The following is an 18,224-nucleotide window of genomic DNA, read 5'->3' as shown; positions in this document are numbered from 1 at the left end:
TGGTCTCCGTCGGGACCGACCAGGCGGGTAGGGGTGCAGTCGTCCCAGGCGGGAAGCAGAGAGCAGGCTCCTAGGTACAGCGTTGGAGCTGCTTCCGCCAGCTCTCTGCTCCGCTTCTCCCGGCTGCTAATTAAGCGCTGGCTCAGGCGGCGAAGGCACTTACGTGTCCTCTGCAGCGGGTACTGTTGTCCGGGCGGGCGCTCCTCCGTGAGGAGGTCCGCGCCCCGGGTGGCCAGCTCCAGGGCTACAGGATCCTACAGTACTTTGGGTTGGGAGCGCCAAAACACAAAGTCTTGCAGGAGACCGATCCGGTGGTGCTCGGTCTCCTGCGTTGTGCTGTTTGGGAGATCCGTCATTCTGTCAGCTTTCGCGGGGAAGGCGAGCAGGCTGGGGTGTGGGGTGGGGGTTTAGTGCGGTGTGGTTGGAGCTGGGGATGGGCAGTGGCCAGCTCCCGGAGGCCTCCCGGTGCTCCCCGTGGGCCCCTGTGCACTCCCCGGGCCGCCAATGGCAGAGGCCCGGTGGCCAGGAAGGACAAATGTCCCGAAATTGACCAGACGACACCAGGCCTCCTGTCCAGGCAGGGGGCGGAGCCTCCCCAGCCTCGCCGGCCCGCCCGATCTTTGGGGCGGGCCCTGCGGGCGGTACTCCGGTATGGTACCAGCAAGATATCAGGGGAGAGCCGATCGCTTACAGGCTCCGCCATGAGAAGTCGGCCCGGTCGTCTTTCATAGTTGAAAAGGCGGCCTCCGAGTCCTACGTCTGACAGACAGTCAGACGTGATCCACTCTGGCAGGGCCCCTCCCTACACCGAAGACTATGTCGGTTGGAAGAGAATGGCGCACGACGCCCTCCTCTTCCACCACCACCACCGACGGGAGAAAGAAAGGGGCCGGTCGGTGGACCAGGCGGCCGGGGCCATAGAGGCGGGCCTGGCCAGGGTTCTGTGCGATGCCCGGTGCCTCTCAAACTCACCCCGCTGCTGCGTTTGGCCTCGGTGGACCAGGCGGCTTTACTTGCAGCTGAGTTTGAGAGGCCTCGCAGACTAACCCCGCTGCAGCTCCAAACCCTAGGCATAGGCCAGACGGGCAACCATAGCTACAGCCTTAGGACAAGGGCAACAGGGGCAGCCTCCGCCCAAGGCCTAAGCATAGGCCGCAGTGACAACCCAGGGGCCAAGGGGACGGGACGGGACGAGGGAGTGACGGAGGGGACACGGAGGGAGCAGGGGGGAACACCGGTGTGCTGCGGGCGGGACTGCAGAGCCGGGCTGGACGGGAGAGGCGGCCTCAGGCAGGGCCGCGGGCAGGACGGGAGAGGCGGCCTCAGGCAGGGCTGCGGGCATGTGTCCAGCAGAGGGGCGCCTCAGCGGGCGCCGCCATCACTTGGTCAGCAGGGGGCGCCTTGGCAGGCACCTCGGGCGTGTGTCCAGCAGGGGGCGCCTCGGCAGGTACCTCGGGCGCCTCAATCACGTGGCCAGCAGGCGGCGCCTCGGCGGGCACCTCAGGCGTGCGGCCAGCAGGGGGCGCCACGGGCAGAGCGGAGGCAGCAGCAGGCGTGCGACCGGCAGGGGGCGCCTCGGCAGGTACCTCAGGCGCCTCAATCACGTGGCCAGCAGGGGGCGCCTCGGCGGGCACCTCAGGCGTGCGGCCAGCAGGGGGCGCCACGGGCAGAGCGGAGGCAGCTGCAGGCGTGCGACCAGCAGGGTGCGCCTCGGCTGGCGCCGCCGTCACGCGGCCAGCAGGGGGCGCAACCGCGGCCACCTCAGGCAGCTCAGGCGCCGGCAGGACAAGCGAGACGGGCAGTTCAGGCGCCGGCAGGACAGGCGAGACGGGCAGATCAGGCATTTCAAGTGCCGGCAGGACAGGCGAGACGGGCAGATCAGGCATTTCAAGTGCCGGCAGGACAGGCGAGACAGGCAGTTCAGGTGCTGGCAGGACAGGCGAGACAGGCAGTTCAGGTGCCGGCAGGACAGGCGGCTGGTCTCCGTCGGGACCGACCAGGCGGGTAGGGGTGCAGTCGTCCCAGGCGGGAAGCAGAGAGCAGGCTCCTAGGTACAGCGTTGGAGCTGCTTCCGCCAGCTCTCTGCTCCGCTTCTCCCGGCTGCTAATTAAGCGCTGGCTCAGGCGGCGAAGGCACTTACGTGTCCTCTGCAGCGGGTACTGTTGTCCGGGCGGGCGCTCCTCCGTGAGGAGGTCCGCGCCCCGGGTGGCCAGCTCCAGGGCTACAGGATCCTACAGTACTTTGGGTTGGGAGCGCCAAAACACAAAGTCTTGCAGGAGACCGATCCGGTGGTGCTCGGTCTCCTGCGTTGTGCTGTTTGGGAGATCCGTCATTCTGTCAGCTTTCGCGGGGAAGGCGAGCAGGGAGGCCGGCAAAGTGCAGCCAGAACGTCGGGTAAACGGGATTTATTTGCCAAAGACGGACAAGCACGGACAACACTCTGACACTACAATGACGGATCTGGCATACATGGGGAGACGCGGACTAATACACATGGGACTAGGCAAGAGAAACAGGACACAGGTGATCACAATTAGGAATGAACGCGAGGTAATGAGGGGGCGTGGCGCACACTAGGATCGTACGGAGCGGATCGTGACACTTACAATGTGCAAAAGTACATGCAATAATATACTAGCACACTGTCAACAAAGCCTCTTAAAATCTACCCCTTATCGCAGAACGTTGCCCTAGGGCAACGAAAAGATAAACTATATTTCAGAACCTGCAAAAAAATAAAATAAATAAATAAATCCTGGAGAAAAAAAAAAAAGACTTCTCTACAGCTTCATAGACACGCACATATTTTTTCTTATCTACTGTTAACGCCAATATAAATAAGATTAGTAAAGGAAGTGCAGCGGGCGGCCTCATTTGCACTCAGTGGGACTGCCGGCCCCATTCACACCTAGATGATCAGGCGGGCCCGTTCGCACCTAGTTGACCGGGCGGCCGCATTTTCGTAGTTGAAAAGGCGCCCGGATTTGCATGCATTTGACCAGGTCGGCCACATTTACACATAGTTGAAAAGGCGGCCGCATTAACATTTAGTGGGCCCCATTCACGCCTAATTTAGGGCGGTGGGGGTGGAGCTGGGGTGTGGGGTGGGGGTTTAGCGCGGTGTGGTTGGAGCTGGGGATGGGCAGTGGCCAGCTCCCGGAGGCCTCCCGGTGCTCCCCGTGGGCCCCTGTGCACTCCCCGGGCCGCCAATGGCAGAGGCCCGGTGGCCAGGAAGGACAAATGTCCCGAAATTGACCAGACGACACCAGGCCTCCTGTCCAGGCAGGGGGCGGAGCCTCCCCAGCCTCGCCGGCCCGCCCGATCTTTGGGGTGGGCCCTGCGGGCGGTACTCCGGTATGGTACCAGCAAGATATCAGGGGAGAGCCGATCGCTTACAGGCTCCGCCATGAGAAGTCGGCCCGGTCGTCTTTCATAGTTGAAAAGGCGGCCTCCGAGTCCTACGTCTGACAGACAGTCAGACGTGATCCACTCTGGCAGGGCCCCTCCCTACACCGAAGACTATGTCGGTTGGAAGAGAATGGCGCACGACGCCCTCCTCTTCCACCACCACCACCACCACCGACGGGAGAAAGGGGCCGGTCGGTGGACCAGGCGGCCGGGGCCATAGAGGCGGGCCTGGCCAGGGTTCTGTGCGATGGCCGGTGCCTCTCAAACTCACCCCGCTGCTGCGTTTGGCCTCGGTGGACCAGGCGGCTTTACTTGCAGCTGAGTTTGAGAGGCCTCGCAGACTAACCCCGCTGCAGCTCCAAACCCTAGGCATAGGCCAGACGGGCAACCATAGCTACAGCCTTAGGACAAGGGCAACAGGGGCAGGCACCTCGGGCGTGTGTCCAGCAGGGGGCGCCTCGGCAGGTACCTCGGGCGCCTCAATCACGTGGCCAGCAGGCGGCGCCTCGGCGGGCACCTCAGGCGTGCGGCCAGCAGGGGGCGCCACGGGCAGAGCGGAGGCAGCTGCAGGCGTGCGACCAGCAGGGTGCGCCTCGGCTGGCGCCGCCGTCACGCGGCCAGCAGGGGGCGCAACCGCGGCCACCTCAGGCAGCTCAGGCGCCGGCAGGACGGGAGAGGCGGCCTCAGGCAGGGCTGCGGGCATGTGTCCAGCAGAGGGGCGCCTCAGCGGGCGCCGCCATCACTTGGTCAGCAGGGGGCGCCTTGGCAGGCACCTCGGGCGTGTGTCCAGCAGGGGGCGCCTCGGCAGGTACCTCGGGCGCCTCAATCACGTGGCCAGCAGGCGGCGCCTCGGCGGGCACCTCAGGCGTGCGGCCAGCAGGGGGCGCCACGGGCAGAGCGGAGGCAGCAGCAGGCGTGCGACCGGCAGGGGGCGCCTCGGCAGGTACCTCGGGCGCCTCAATCACGTGGCCAGCAGGGGGCGCCTCGGCGGGCACCTCAGGCGTGCGGCCAGCAGGGGGCGCCAAGGGCAGAGCGGAGGCAGCTGCAGGCGTGCGACCAGCAGGGTGCGCCTCGGCTGGCGCCGCCGTCACGCGGCCAGCAGGGGGCGCAACCGCGGCCACCTCAGGCAGCTCAGGCGCCGGCAGGACAAGCGAGACGGGCAGTTCAGGCGCCGGCAGGACAGGCGAGACGGGCAGATCAGGCATTTCAAGTGCCGGCAGGACAGGCGAGACAGGCAGTTCAGGTGCTGGCAGGACAGGCGAGACAGGCAGTTCAGGTGCCGGCAGGACAGGCGGCTGGTCTCCGTCGGGACCGACCAGGCGGGTAGGGGTGCAGTCGTCCCAGGCGGGAAGCAGAGAGCAGGCTCCTAGGTACAGCGTTGGAGCTGCTTCCGCCAGCTCTCTGCTCCGCTTCTCCCGGCTGCTAATTAAGCGCTGGCTCAGGCGGCGAAGGCACTTACGTGTCCTCTGCAGCGGGTACTGTTGTCCGGGCGGGCGCTCCTCCGTGAGGAGGTCCGCGCCCCGGGTGGCCAGCTCCAGGGCTACAGGATCCTACAGTACTTTGGGTTGGGAGCGCCAAAACACAAAGTCTTGCAGGAGACCGATCCGGTGGTGCTCGGTCTCCTGCGTTGTGCTGTTTGGGAGATCCGTCATTCTGTCAGCTTTCGCGGGGAAGGCGAGCAGGGAGGCCGGCAAAGTGCAGCCAGAACGTCGGGTAAACGGGATTTATTTGCCAAAGACGGACAAGCACGGACAACACTCTGACACTACAATGACGGATCTGGCATACATGGGGAGACGCGGACTAATACACATGGGACTAGGCAAGAGAAACAGGACACAGGTGATCACAATTAGGAATGAACGCGAGGTAATGAGGGGGCGTGGCGCACACTAGGATCGTACGGAGCGGATCGTGACACTTACAATGTGCAAAAGTACATGCAATAATATACTAGCACACTGTCAACAAAGCCTCTTAAAATCTACCCCTTATCGCAGAACGTTGCCCTAGGGCAACGAAAAGATAAACTATATTTCAGAACCTGCAAAAAAATAAAATAAATAAATAAATCCTGGAAAAAAAAAAAAAAGACTTCTCTACAGCTTCATAGACACGCACATATTTCTTCTTATCTACTGTTAACGCCAATATAAATAAGATTAGTAAAGGAAGTGCAGCGGGCGGCCTCATTTGCACTCAGTGGGACTGCCGGCCCCATTCACACCTAGATGATCAGGCGGGCCCGTTCGCACCTAGTTGACCGGGCGGCCGCATTTTCGTAGTTGAAAAGGCGCCCGGATTTGCATGCATTTGACCAGGTCGGCCACATTTACACATAGTTGAAAAGGCGGCCGCATTAACATTTAGTGGGCCCCATTCACGCCTAATTTAGGGCGGTGGGGGTGGAGCTGGGGTGTGGGGTGGGGGTTTAGCGCGGTGTGGTTGGAGCTGGGGATGGGCAGTGGCCAGCTCCCGGAGGCCTCCCGGTGCTCCCCGTGGGCCCCTGTGCACTCCCCGGGCCGCCAATGGCAGAGGCCCGGTGGCCAGGAAGGACAAATGTCCCGAAATTGACCAGACGACACCAGGCCTCCTGTCCAGGCAGGGGGCGGAGCCTCCCCAGCCTCGCCGGCCCGCCCGATCTTTGGGGCGGGCCCTGCGGGCGGTACTCCGGTATGGTACCAGCAAGATATCAGGGGAGAGCCGATCGCTTACAGGCTCCGCCATGAGAAGTCGGCCCGGTCGTCTTTCATAGTTGAAAAGGCGGCCTCCGAGTCCTACGTCTGACAGACAGTCAGACGTGATCCACTCTGGCAGGGCCCCTCCCTACACCGAAGACTATGTCGGTTGGAAGAGAATGGCGCACGACGCCCTCCTCTTCCACCACCACCACCGACGGGAGAAAGAAAGGGGCCGGTCGGTGGACCAGGCGGCCGGGGCCATAGAGGCGGGCCTGGCCAGGGTTCTGTGCGATGGCCACGGGCAGAGCGGAGGCAGCAGCAGGCGTGCGACCGGCAGGGGGCGCCTCGGCAGGTACCTCGGGCGCCTCAATCACGTGGCCAGCAGGGGGCGCCTCGGCGGGCACCTCAGGCGTGCGGCCAGCAGGGGGCGCCACGGGCAGAGCGGAGGCAGCTGCAGGCGTGCGACCAGCAGGGTGCGCCTCGGCTGGCGCCGCCGTCACGCGGCCAGCAGGGGGCGCAACCGCGGCCACCTCAGGCAGCTCAGGCGCCGGCAGGACAAGCGAGACGGGCAGTTCAGGCGCCGGCAGGACAGGCGAGACGGGCAGATCAGGCATTTCCTTTGGGGCGGGCCCTGCGGGCGGTACTCCGGTATGGTACCAGCAAGATATCAGGGGAGAGCCGATCGCTTACAGGCTCCGCCATGAGAAGTCGGCCCGGTCGTCTTTCATAGTTGAAAAGGCGGCCTCCGAGTCCTACGTCTGACAGACAGTCAGACGTGATCCACTCTGGCAGGGCCCCTCCCTACACCGAAGACTATGTCGGTTGGAAGAGAATGGCGCACGACGCCCTCCTCTTCCACCACCGACGGGAGAAAGAAAGGGGCCGGTCGGTGGACCAGGCGGCCGGGGCCATAGAGGCGGGCCTGGCCAGGGTTCTGTGCGATGGCCGGTGCCTCTCAAACTCACCCCGCTGCTGCGTTTGGCCTCGGTGGACCAGGCGGCTTTACTTGCAGCTGAGTTTGAGAGGCCTCGCAGACTAACCCCGCTGCAGCTCCAAACCCTAGGCATAGGCCAGACGGGCAACCATAGCTACAGCCTTAGGACAAGGGCAACAGGGGCAGCCTCCGCCCAAGGCCTAAGCATAGGCCGCAGTGACAACCCAGGGGCCAAGGGGACGGGACGGGACGAGGGAGTGACGGAGGGGACACGGAGGGAGCAGGGGGGAACACCGGTGTGCTGCGGGCGGGACTGCAGAGCCGGGCTGGACGGGAGAGGCGGCCTCAGGCAGGGCCGCGGGCAGGACGGGAGAGGCGGCCTCAGGCAGGGCTGCGGGCATGTGTCCAGCAGAGGGGCGCCTCAGCGGGCGCCGCCATCACTTGGTCAGCAGGGGGCGCCTTGGCAGGCACCTCGGGCGTGTGTCCAGCAGGGGGCGCCTCGGCAGGTACCTCGGGCGCCTCAATCACGTGGCCAGCAGGCGGCGCCTCGGCGGGCACCTCAGGCGTGCGGCCAGCAGGGGGCGCCACGGGCAGAGCGGAGGCAGCAGCAGGCGTGCGACCGGCAGGGGGCGCCTCGGCAGGTACCTCGGGCGCCTCAATCACGTGGCCAGCAGGGGGCGCCTCGGCGGGCACCTCAGGCGTGCGGCCAGCAGGGGGCGCCACGGGCAGAGCGGAGGCAGCTGCAGGCGTGCGACCAGCAGGGTGCGCCTCGGCTGGCGCCGCCGTCACGCGGCCAGCAGGGGGCGCAACCGCGGCCACCTCAGGCAGCTCAGGCGCCGGCAGGACAAGCGAGACGGGCAGTTCAGGCGCCGGCAGGACAGGCGAGACGGGCAGATCAGGCATTTCAAGTGCCGGCAGGACAGGCGAGACAGGCAGTTCAGGTGCTGGCAGGACAGGCGAGACAGGCAGTTCAGGTGCCGGCAGGACAGGCGGCTGGTCTCCGTCGGGACCGACCAGGCGGGTAGGGGTGCAGTCGTCCCAGGCGGGAAGCAGAGAGCAGGCTCCTAGGTACAGCGTTGGAGCTGCTTCCGCCAGCTCTCTGCTCCGCTTCTCCCGGCTGCTAATTAAGCGCTGGCTCAGGCGGCGAAGGCACTTACGTGTCCTCTGCAGCGGGTACTGTTGTCCGGGCGGGCGCTCCTCCGTGAGGAGGTCCGCGCCCCGGGTGGCCAGCTCCAGGGCTACAGGATCCTACAGTACTTTGGGTTGGGAGCGCCAAAACACAAAGTCTTGCAGGAGACCGATCCGGTGGTGCTCGGTCTCCTGCGTTGTGCTGTTTGGGAGATCCGTCATTCTGTCAGCTTTCGCGGGGAAGGCGAGCAGGGAGGCCGGCAAAGTGCAGCCAGAACGTCGGGTAAACGGGATTTATTTGCCAAAGACGGACAAGCACGGACAACACTCTGACACTACAATGACGGATCTGGCATACATGGGGAGACGCAGACTAATACACATGGGACTAGGCAAGAGAAACAGGACACAGGTGATCACAATTAGGAATGAACGCGAGGTAATGAGGGGGCGTGGCGCACACTAGGATCGTACGGAGCGGATCGTGACACTTACAATGTGCAAAAGTACATGCAATAATATACTAGCACACTGTCAACAAAGCCTCTTAAAATCTACCCCTTATCGCAGAACGTTGCCCTAGGGCAACGAAAAGATAAACTATATTTCAGAACCTGCAAAAAAATTAAATAAATAAATAAATCCTGGAAAAAAAAAAAAAAGACTTCTCTACAGCTTCATAGACACGCACATATTTCTTCTTATCTACTGTTAACGCCAATATAAATAAGATTAGTAAAGGAAGTGCAGCGGGCGGCCTCATTTGCACTCAGTGGGACTGCCGGCCCCATTCACACCTAGATGATCAGGCGGGCCCGTTCGCACCTAGTTGACCGGGCGGCCGCATTTTCGTAGTTGAAAAGGCGCCCGGATTTGCATGCATTTGACCAGGTCGGCCACATTTACACATAGTTGAAAAGGCGGCCGCATTAACATTTAGTGGGCCCCATTCACGCCTAATTTAGGGCGGTGGGGGTGGAGCTGGGGTGTGGGGTGGGGGTTTAGCGCGGTGTGGTTGGAGCTGGGGATGGGCAGTGGCCAGCTCCCGGAGGCCTCCCGGTGCTCCCCGTGGGCCCCTGTGCACTCCCCGGGCCGCCAATGGCAGAGGCCCGGTGGCCAGGAAGGACAAATGTCCCGAAATTGACCAGACGACACCAGGCCTCCTGTCCAGGCAGGGGGCGGAGCCTCCCCAGCCTCGCCGGCCCGCCCGATCTTTGGGGCGGGCCCTGCGGGCGGTACTCCGGTATGGTACCAGCAAGATATCAGGGGAGAGCCGATCGCTTACAGGCTCCGCCATGAGAAGTCGGCCCGGTCGTCTTTCATAGTTGAAAAGGCGTCCTCCGAGTCCTACGTCTGACAGACAGTCAGACGTGATCCACTCTGGCAGGGCCCCTCCCTACACCGAAGACTATGTCGGTTGGAAGAGAATGGCGCACGACGCCCTCCTCTTCCACCACCACCACCGACGGGAGAAAGAAAGGGGCCGGTCGGTGGACCAGGCGGCCGGGGCCATAGAGGCGGGCCTGGCCAGGGTTCTGTGCGATGGCCGGTGCCTCTCAAACTCACCCCGCTGCTGCGTTTGGCCTCGGTGGACCAGGCGGCTTTACTTGCAGCTGAGTTTGAGAGGCCTCGCAGACTAACCCCGCTGCAGCTCCAAACCCTAGGCATAGGCCAGACGGGCAACCATAGCTACAGCCTTAGGACAAGGGCAACAGGGGCAGGCACCTCGGGCGTGTGTCCAGCAGGGGGCGCCTCGGCAGGTACCTCGGGCGCCTCAATCACGTGGCCAGCAGGCGGCGCCTCGGCGGGCACCTCAGGCGTGCGGCCAGCAGGGGGCGCCACGGGCAGAGCGGAGGCAGCTGCAGGCGTGCGACCAGCAGGGTGCGCCTCGGCTGGCGCCGCCGTCACGCGGCCAGCAGGGGGCGCAACCGCGGCCACCTCAGGCAGCTCAGGCGCCGGCAGGACAAGCGAGACGGGCAGTTCAGGCGCCGGCAGGACAGGCGAGACGGGCAGATCAGGCATTTCAAGTGCCGGCAGGACAGGCGAGACAGGCAGTTCAGGTGCTGGCAGGACAGGCGAGACAGGCAGTTCAGGTGCCGGCAGGACAGGCGGCTGGTCTCCGTCGGGACCGACCAGGCGGGTAGGGGTGCAGTCGTCCCAGGCGGGAAGCAGAGAGCAGGCTCCTAGGTACAGCGTTGGAGCTGCTTCCGCCAGCTCTCTGCTCCGCTTCTCCCGGCTGCTAATTAAGCGCTGGCTCAGGCGGCGAAGGCACTTACGTGTCCTCTGCAGCGGGTACTGTTGTCCGGGCGGGCGCTCCTCCGTGAGGAGGTCCGCGCCCCGGGTGGCCAGCTCCAGGGCTACAGGATCCTACAGTACTTTGGGTTGGGAGCGCCAAAACACAAAGTCTTGCAGGAGACCGATCCGGTGGTGCTCGGTCTCCTGCGTTGTGCTGTTTGGGAGATCCGTCATTCTGTCAGCTTTCGCGGGGAAGGCGAGCAGGGAGGCCGGCAAAGTGCAGCCAGAACGTCGGGTAAACGGGATTTATTTGCCAAAGACGGACAAGCACGGACAACACTCTGACACTACAATGACGGATCTGGCATACATGGGGAGACGCGGACTAATACACATGGGACTAGGCAAGAGAAACAGGACACAGGTGATCACAATTAGGAATGAACGCGAGGTAATGAGGGGGCGTGGCGCACACTAGGATCGTACGGAGCGGATCGTGACACTTACAATGTGCAAAAGTACATGCAATAATATACTAGCACACTGTCAACAAAGCCTCTTAAAATCTACCCCTTATCGCAGAACGTTGCCCTAGGGCAACGAAAAGATAAACTATATTTCAGAACCTGCAAAAAAATAAAATAAATAAATAAATCCTGGAAAAAAAAAAAAAAAGACTTCTCTACAGCTTCATAGACACGCACATATTTTTTCTTATCTACTGTTAACGCCAATATAAATAAGATTAGTAAAGGAAGTGCAGCGGGCGGCCTCATTTGCACTCAGTGGGACTGCCGGCCCCATTCACACCTAGATGATCAGGCGGGCCCGTTCGCACCTAGTTGACCGGGCGGCCGCATTTTCGTAGTTGAAAAGGCGCCCGGATTTGCATGCATTTGACCAGGTCGGCCACATTTACACATAGTTGAAAAGGCGGCCGCATTAACATTTAGTGGGCCCCATTCACGCCTAATTTAGGGCGGTGGGGGTGGAGCTGGGGTGTGGGGTGGGGGTTTAGCGCGGTGTGGTTGGAGCTGGGGATGGGCAGTGGCCAGCTCCCGGAGGCCTCCCGGTGCTCCCCGTGGGCCCCTGTGCACTCCCCGGGCCGCCAATGGCAGAGGCCCGGTGGCCAGGAAGGACAAATGTCCCGAAATTGACCAGACGACACCAGGCCTCCTGTCCAGGCAGGGGGCGGAGCCTCCCCAGCCTCGCCGGCCCGCCCGATCTTTGGGGCGGGCCCTGCGGGCGGTACTCCGGTATGGTACCAGCAAGATATCAGGGGAGAGCCGATCGCTTACAGGCTCCGCCATGAGAAGTCGGCCCGGTCGTCTTTCATAGTTGAAAAGGCGGCCTCCGAGTCCTACGTCTGACAGACAGTCAGACGTGATCCACTCTGGCAGGGCCCCTCCCTACACCGAAGACTATGTCGGTTGGAAGAGAATGGCGCACGACGCCCTCCTCTTCCACCACCACCACCACCGACGGGAGAAAGAAAGGGGCCGGTCGGTGGACCAGGCGGCCGGGGCCATAGAGGCGGGCCTGGCCAGGGTTCTGTGCGATGGCCGGTGCCTCTCAAACTCACCCCGCTGCTGCGTTTGGCCTCGGTGGACCAGGCGGCTTTACTTGCAGCTGAGTTTGAGAGGCCTCGCAGACTAACCCCGCTGCAGCTCCAAACCCTAGGCATAGGCCAGACGGGCAACCATAGCTACAGCCTTAGGACAAGGGCAACAGGGGCAGCCTCCGCCCAAGGCCTAAGCATAGGCCGCAGTGACAACCCAGGGGCCAAGGGGACGGGACGGGACGAGGGAGTGACGGAGGGGACACGGAGGGAGCAGGGGGGAACACCGGTGTGCTGCGGGCGGGACTGCAGAGCCGGGCTGGACGGGAGAGGCGGCCTCAGGCAGGGCCGCGGGCAGGACGGGAGAGGCGGCCTCAGGCAGGGCTGCGGGCATGTGTCCAGCAGAGGGGCGCCTCAGCGGGCGCCGCCATCACTTGGTCAGCAGGGGGCGCCTTGGCAGGCACCTCGGGCGTGTGTCCAGCAGGGGGCGCCTCGGCAGGTACCTCGGGCGCCTCAATCACGTGGCCAGCAGGCGGCGCCTCGGCGGGCACCTCAGGCGTGCGGCCAGCAGGGGGCGCCACGGGCAGAGCGGAGGCAGCAGCAGGCGTGCGACCGGCAGGGGGCGCCTCGGCAGGTACCTCGGGCGCCTCAATCACGTGGCCAGCAGGGGGCGCCTCGGCGGGCACCTCAGGCGTGCGGCCAGCAGGGGGCGCCAAGGGCAGAGCGGAGGCAGCTGCAGGCGTGCGACCAGCAGGGTGCGCCTCGGCTGGCGCCGCCGTCACGCGGCCAGCAGGGGGCGCAACCGCGGCCACCTCAGGCAGCTCAGGCGCCGGCAGGACAAGCGAGACGGGCAGTTCAGGCGCCGGCAGGACAGGCGAGACGGGCAGATCAGGCATTTCAAGTGCCGGCAGGACAGGCGAGACGGGCAGATCAGGCATTTCAAGTGCCGGCAGGACAGGCGAGACAGGCAGTTCAGGTGCTGGCAGGACAGGCGAGACAGGCAGTTCAGGTGCCGGCAGGACAGGCGGCTGGTCTCCGTCGGGACCGACCAGGCGGGTAGGGGTGCAGTCGTCCCAGGCGGGAAGCAGAGAGCAGGCTCCTAGGTACAGCGTTGGAGCTGCTTCCGCCAGCTCTCTGCTCCGCTTCTCCCGGCTGCTAATTAAGCGCTGGCTCAGGCGGCGAAGGCACTTACGTGTCCTCTGCAGCGGGTACTGTTGTCCGGGCGGGCGCTCCTCCGTGAGGAGGTCCGCGCCCCGGGTGGCCAGCTCCAGGGCTACAGGATCCTACAGTACTTTGGGTTGGGAGCGCCAAAACACAAAGTCTTGCAGGAGACCGATCCGGTGGTGCTCGGTCTCCTGCGTTGTGCTGTTTGGGAGATCCGTCATTCTGTCAGCTTTCGCGGGGAAGGCGAGCAGGCTGGGGTGTGGGGTGGGGGTTTAGTGCGGTGTGGTTGGAGCTGGGGATGGGCAGTGGCCAGCTCCCGGAGGCCTCCCGGTGCTCCCCGTGGGCCCCTGTGCACTCCCCGGGCCGCCAATGGCAGAGGCCCGGTGGCCAGGAAGGACAAATGTCCCGAAATTGACCAGACGACACCAGGCCTCCTGTCCAGGCAGGGGGCGGAGCCTCCCCAGCCTCGCCGGCCCGCCCGATCTTTGGGGCGGGCCCTGCGGGCGGTACTCCGGTATGGTACCAGCAAGATATCAGGGGAGAGCCGATCGCTTACAGGCTCCGCCATGAGAAGTCGGCCCGGTCGTCTTTCATAGTTGAAAAGGCGGCCTCCGAGTCCTACGTCTGACAGACAGTCAGACGTGATCCACTCTGGCAGGGCCCCTCCCTACACCGAAGACTATGTCGGTTGGAAGAGAATGGCGCACGACGCCCTCCTCTTCCACCACCACCACCACCACCACCACCACCACCACCGACGGGAGAAAGAAAGGGGCCGGTCGGTGGACCAGGCGGCCGGGGCCATAGAGGCGGGCCTGGCCAGGGTTCTGTGCGATGGCCGGTGCCTCTCAAACTCACCCCGCTGCTGCGTTTGGCCTCGGTGGACCAGGCGGCTTTACTTGCAGCTGAGTTTGAGAGGCCTCGCAGACTAACCCCGCTGCAGCTCCAAACCCTAGGCATAGGCCAGACGGGCAACCATAGCTACAGCCTTAGGACAAGGGCAACAGGGGCAGCCTCCGCCCAAGGCCTAAGCATAGGCCGCAGTGACAACCCAGGGGCCAAGGGGACGGGACGGGACGAGGGAGTGACGGAGGGGACACGGAGGGAGCAGGGGGGAACACCGGTGTGCTGCGGGCGGGACTGCAGAGCCGGGCTGGACGGGAGAGGCGGCCTCAGGCAGGGCCGCGGGCAGGACGGGAGAGGCGGCCTCAGGCAGGGCTGCGGGCATGTGTCCAGCAGAGGGGCGCCTCAGCGGGCGCCGCCATCACTTGGTCAGCAGGGGGCGCCTTGGCAGGCACCTCGGGCGTGTGTCCAGCAGGGGGCGCCTCGGCAGGTACCTCGGGCGCCTCAATCACGTGGCCAGCAGGCGGCGCCTCGGCGGGCACCTCAGGCGTGCGGCCAGCAGGGGGCGCCACGGGCAGAGCGGAGGCAGCAGCAGGCGTGCGACCGGCAGGGGGCGCCTCGGCAGGTACCTCGGGCGCCTCAATCACGTGGCCAGCAGGGGGCGCCTCGGCGGGCACCTCAGGCGTGCGGCCAGCAGGGGGCGCCACGGGCAGAGCGGAGGCAGCTGCAGGCGTGCGACCAGCAGGGTGCGCCTCGGCTGGCGCCGCCGTCACGCGGCCAGCAGGGGGCGCAACCGCGGCCACCTCAGGCAGCTCAGGCGCCGGCAGGACAAGCGAGACGGGCAGTTCAGGCGCCGGCAGGACAGGCGAGACGGGCAGATCAGGCATTTCAAGTGCCGGCAGGACAGGCGAGACGGGCAGATCAGGCATTTCAAGTGCCGGCAGGACAGGCGAGACAGGCAGTTCAGGTGCTGGCAGGACAGGCGAGACAGGCAGTTCAGGTGCCGGCAGGACAGGCGGCTGGTCTCCGTCGGGACCGACCAGGCGGGTAGGGGTGCAGTCGTCCCAGGCGGGAAGCAGAGAGCAGGCTCCTAGGTACAGCGTTGGAGCTGCTTCCGCCAGCTCTCTGCTCCGCTTCTCCCGGCTGCTAATTAAGCGCTGGCTCAGGCGGCGAAGGCACTTACGTGTCCTCTGCAGCGGGTACTGTTGTCCGGGCGGGCGCTCCTCCGTGAGGAGGTCCGCGCCCCGGGTGGCCAGCTCCAGGGCTACAGGATCCTACAGTACTTTGGGTTGGGAGCGCCAAAACACAAAGTCTTGCAGGAGACCGATCCGGTGGTGCTCGGTCTCCTGCGTTGTGCTGTTTGGGAGATCCGTCATTCTGTCAGCTTTCGCGGGGAAGGCGAGCAGGGAGGCCGGCAAAGTGCAGCCAGAACGTCGGGTAAACGGGATTTATTTGCCAAAGACGGACAAGCACGGACAACACTCTGACACTACAATGACGGATCTGGCATACATGGGGAGACGCGGACTAATACACATGGGACTAGGCAAGAGAAACAGGACACAGGTGATCACAATTAGGAATGAACGCGAGGTAATGAGGGGGCGTGGCGCACACTAGGATCGTACGGAGCGGATCGTGACACTTACAATGTGCAAAAGTACATGCAATAATATACTAGCACACTGTCAACAAAGCCTCTTAAAATCTACCCCTTATCGCAGAACGTTGCCCTAGGGCAACGAAAAGATAAACTATATTTCAGAACCTGCAAAAAAATAAAATAAATAAATAAATCCTGGAGAAAAAAAAAAAAGACTTCTCTACAGCTTCATAGACACGCACATATTTTTTCTTATCTACTGTTAACGCCAATATAAATAAGATTAGTAAAGGAAGTGCAGCGGGCGGCCTCATTTGCACTCAGTGGGACTGCCGGCCCCATTCACACCTAGATGATCAGGCGGGCCCGTTCGCACCTAGTTGACCGGGCGGCCGCATTTTCGTAGTTGAAAAGGCGCCCGGATTTGCATGCATTTGACCAGGTCGGCCACATTTACACATAGTTGAAAAGGCGGCCGCATTAACATTTAGTGGGCCCCATTCACGCCTAATTTAGGGCGGTGGGGGTGGAGCTGGGGTGTGGGGTGGGGGTTTAGCGCGGTGTGGTTGGAGCTGGGGATGGGCAGTGGCCAGCTCCCGGAGGCCTCCCGGTGCTCCCCGTGGGCCCCTGTGCACTCCCCGGGCCGCCAATGGCAGAGGCCCGGTGGCCAGGAAGGACAAATGTCCCGAAATTGACCAGACGACACCAGGCCTCCTGTCCAGGCAGGGGGCGGAGCCTCCCCAGCCTCGCCGGCCCGCCCGATCTTTGGGGTGGGCCCTGCGGGCGGTACTCCGGTATGGTACCAGCAAGATATCAGGGGAGAGCCGATCGCTTACAGGCTCCGCCATGAGAAGTCGGCCCGGTCGTCTTTCATAGTTGAAAAGGCGGCCTCCGAGTCCTACGTCTGACAGACAGTCAGACGTGATCCACTCTGGCAGGGCCCCTCCCTACACCGAAGACTATGTCGGTTGGAAGAGAATGGCGCACGACGCCCTCCTCTTCCACCACCACCACCACCACCGACGGGAGAAAGGGGCCGGTCGGTGGACCAGGCGGCCGGGGCCATAGAGGCGGGCCTGGCCAGGGTTCTGTGCGATGGCCGGTGCCTCTCAAACTCACCCCGCTGCTGCGTTTGGCCTCGGTGGACCAGGCGGCTTTACTTGCAGCTGAGTTTGAGAGGCCTCGCAGACTAACCCCGCTGCAGCTCCAAACCCTAGGCATAGGCCAGACGGGCAACCATAGCTACAGCCTTAGGACAAGGGCAACAGGGGCAGGCACCTCGGGCGTGTGTCCAGCAGGGGGCGCCTCGGCAGGTACCTCGGGCGCCTCAATCACGTGGCCAGCAGGCGGCGCCTCGGCGGGCACCTCAGGCGTGCGGCCAGCAGGGGGCGCCACGGGCAGAGCGGAGGCAGCTGCAGGCGTGCGACCAGCAGGGTGCGCCTCGGCTGGCGCCGCCGTCACGCGGCCAGCAGGGGGCGCAACCGCGGCCACCTCAGGCAGCTCAGGCGCCGGCAGGACGGGAGAGGCGGCCTCAGGCAGGGCTGCGGGCATGTGTCCAGCAGAGGGGCGCCTCAGCGGGCGCCGCCATCACTTGGTCAGCAGGGGGCGCCTTGGCAGGCACCTCGGGCGTGTGTCCAGCAGGGGGCGCCTCGGCAGGTACCTCGGGCGCCTCAATCACGTGGCCAGCAGGCGGCGCCTCGGCGGGCACCTCAGGCGTGCGGCCAGCAGGGGGCGCCACGGGCAGAGCGGAGGCAGCAGCAGGCGTGCGACCGGCAGGGGGCGCCTCGGCAGGTACCTCGGGCGCCTCAATCACGTGGCCAGCAGGGGGCGCCTCGGCGGGCACCTCAGGCGTGCGGCCAGCAGGGGGCGCCACGGGCAGAGCGGAGGCAGCTGCAGGCGTGCGACCAGCAGGGTGCGCCTCGGCTGGCGCCGCCGTCACGCGGCCAGCAGGGGGCGCAACCGCGGCCACCTCAGGCAGCTCAGGCGCCGGCAGGACAAGCGAGACGGGCAGTTCAGGCGCCGGCAGGACAGGCGAGACGGGCAGATCAGGCATTTCAAGTGCCGGCAGGACAGGCGAGACGGGCAGATCAGGCATTTCAAGTGCCGGCAGGACAGGCGAGACAGGCAGTTCAGGTGCTGGCAGGACAGGCGAGACAGGCAGTTCAGGTGCCGGCAGGACAGGCGGCTGGTCTCCGTCGGGACCGACCAGGCGGGTAGGGGTGCAGTCGTCCCAGGCGGGAAGCAGAGAGCAGGCTCCTAGGTACAGCGTTGGAGCTGCTTCCGCCAGCTCTCTGCTCCGCTTCTCCCGGCTGCTAATTAAGCGCTGGCTCAGGCGGCGAAGGCACTTACGTGTCCTCTGCAGCGGGTACTGTTGTCCGGGCGGGCGCTCCTCCGTGAGGAGGTCCGCGCCCCGGGTGGCCAGCTCCAGGGCTACAGGATCCTACAGTACTTTGGGTTGGGAGCGCCAAAACACAAAGTCTTGCAGGAGACCGATCCGGTGGTGCTCGGTCTCCTGCGTTGTGCTGTTTGGGAGATCCGTCATTCTGTCAGCTTTCGCGGGGAAGGCGAGCAGGGAGGCCGGCAAAGTGCAGCCAGAACGTCGGGTAAACGGGATTTATTTGCCAAAGACGGACAAGCACGGACAACACTCTGACACTACAATGACGGATC

The sequence above is a fragment of the Paramormyrops kingsleyae genome, chromosome 25, assembly GCF_048594095.1.
Source record: "Paramormyrops kingsleyae isolate MSU_618 chromosome 25, PKINGS_0.4, whole genome shotgun sequence".
Lineage (NCBI taxonomy): Eukaryota > Metazoa > Chordata > Actinopteri > Osteoglossiformes > Mormyridae > Paramormyrops > Paramormyrops kingsleyae.
This window is presented reverse-complemented; position numbering follows the sequence as displayed.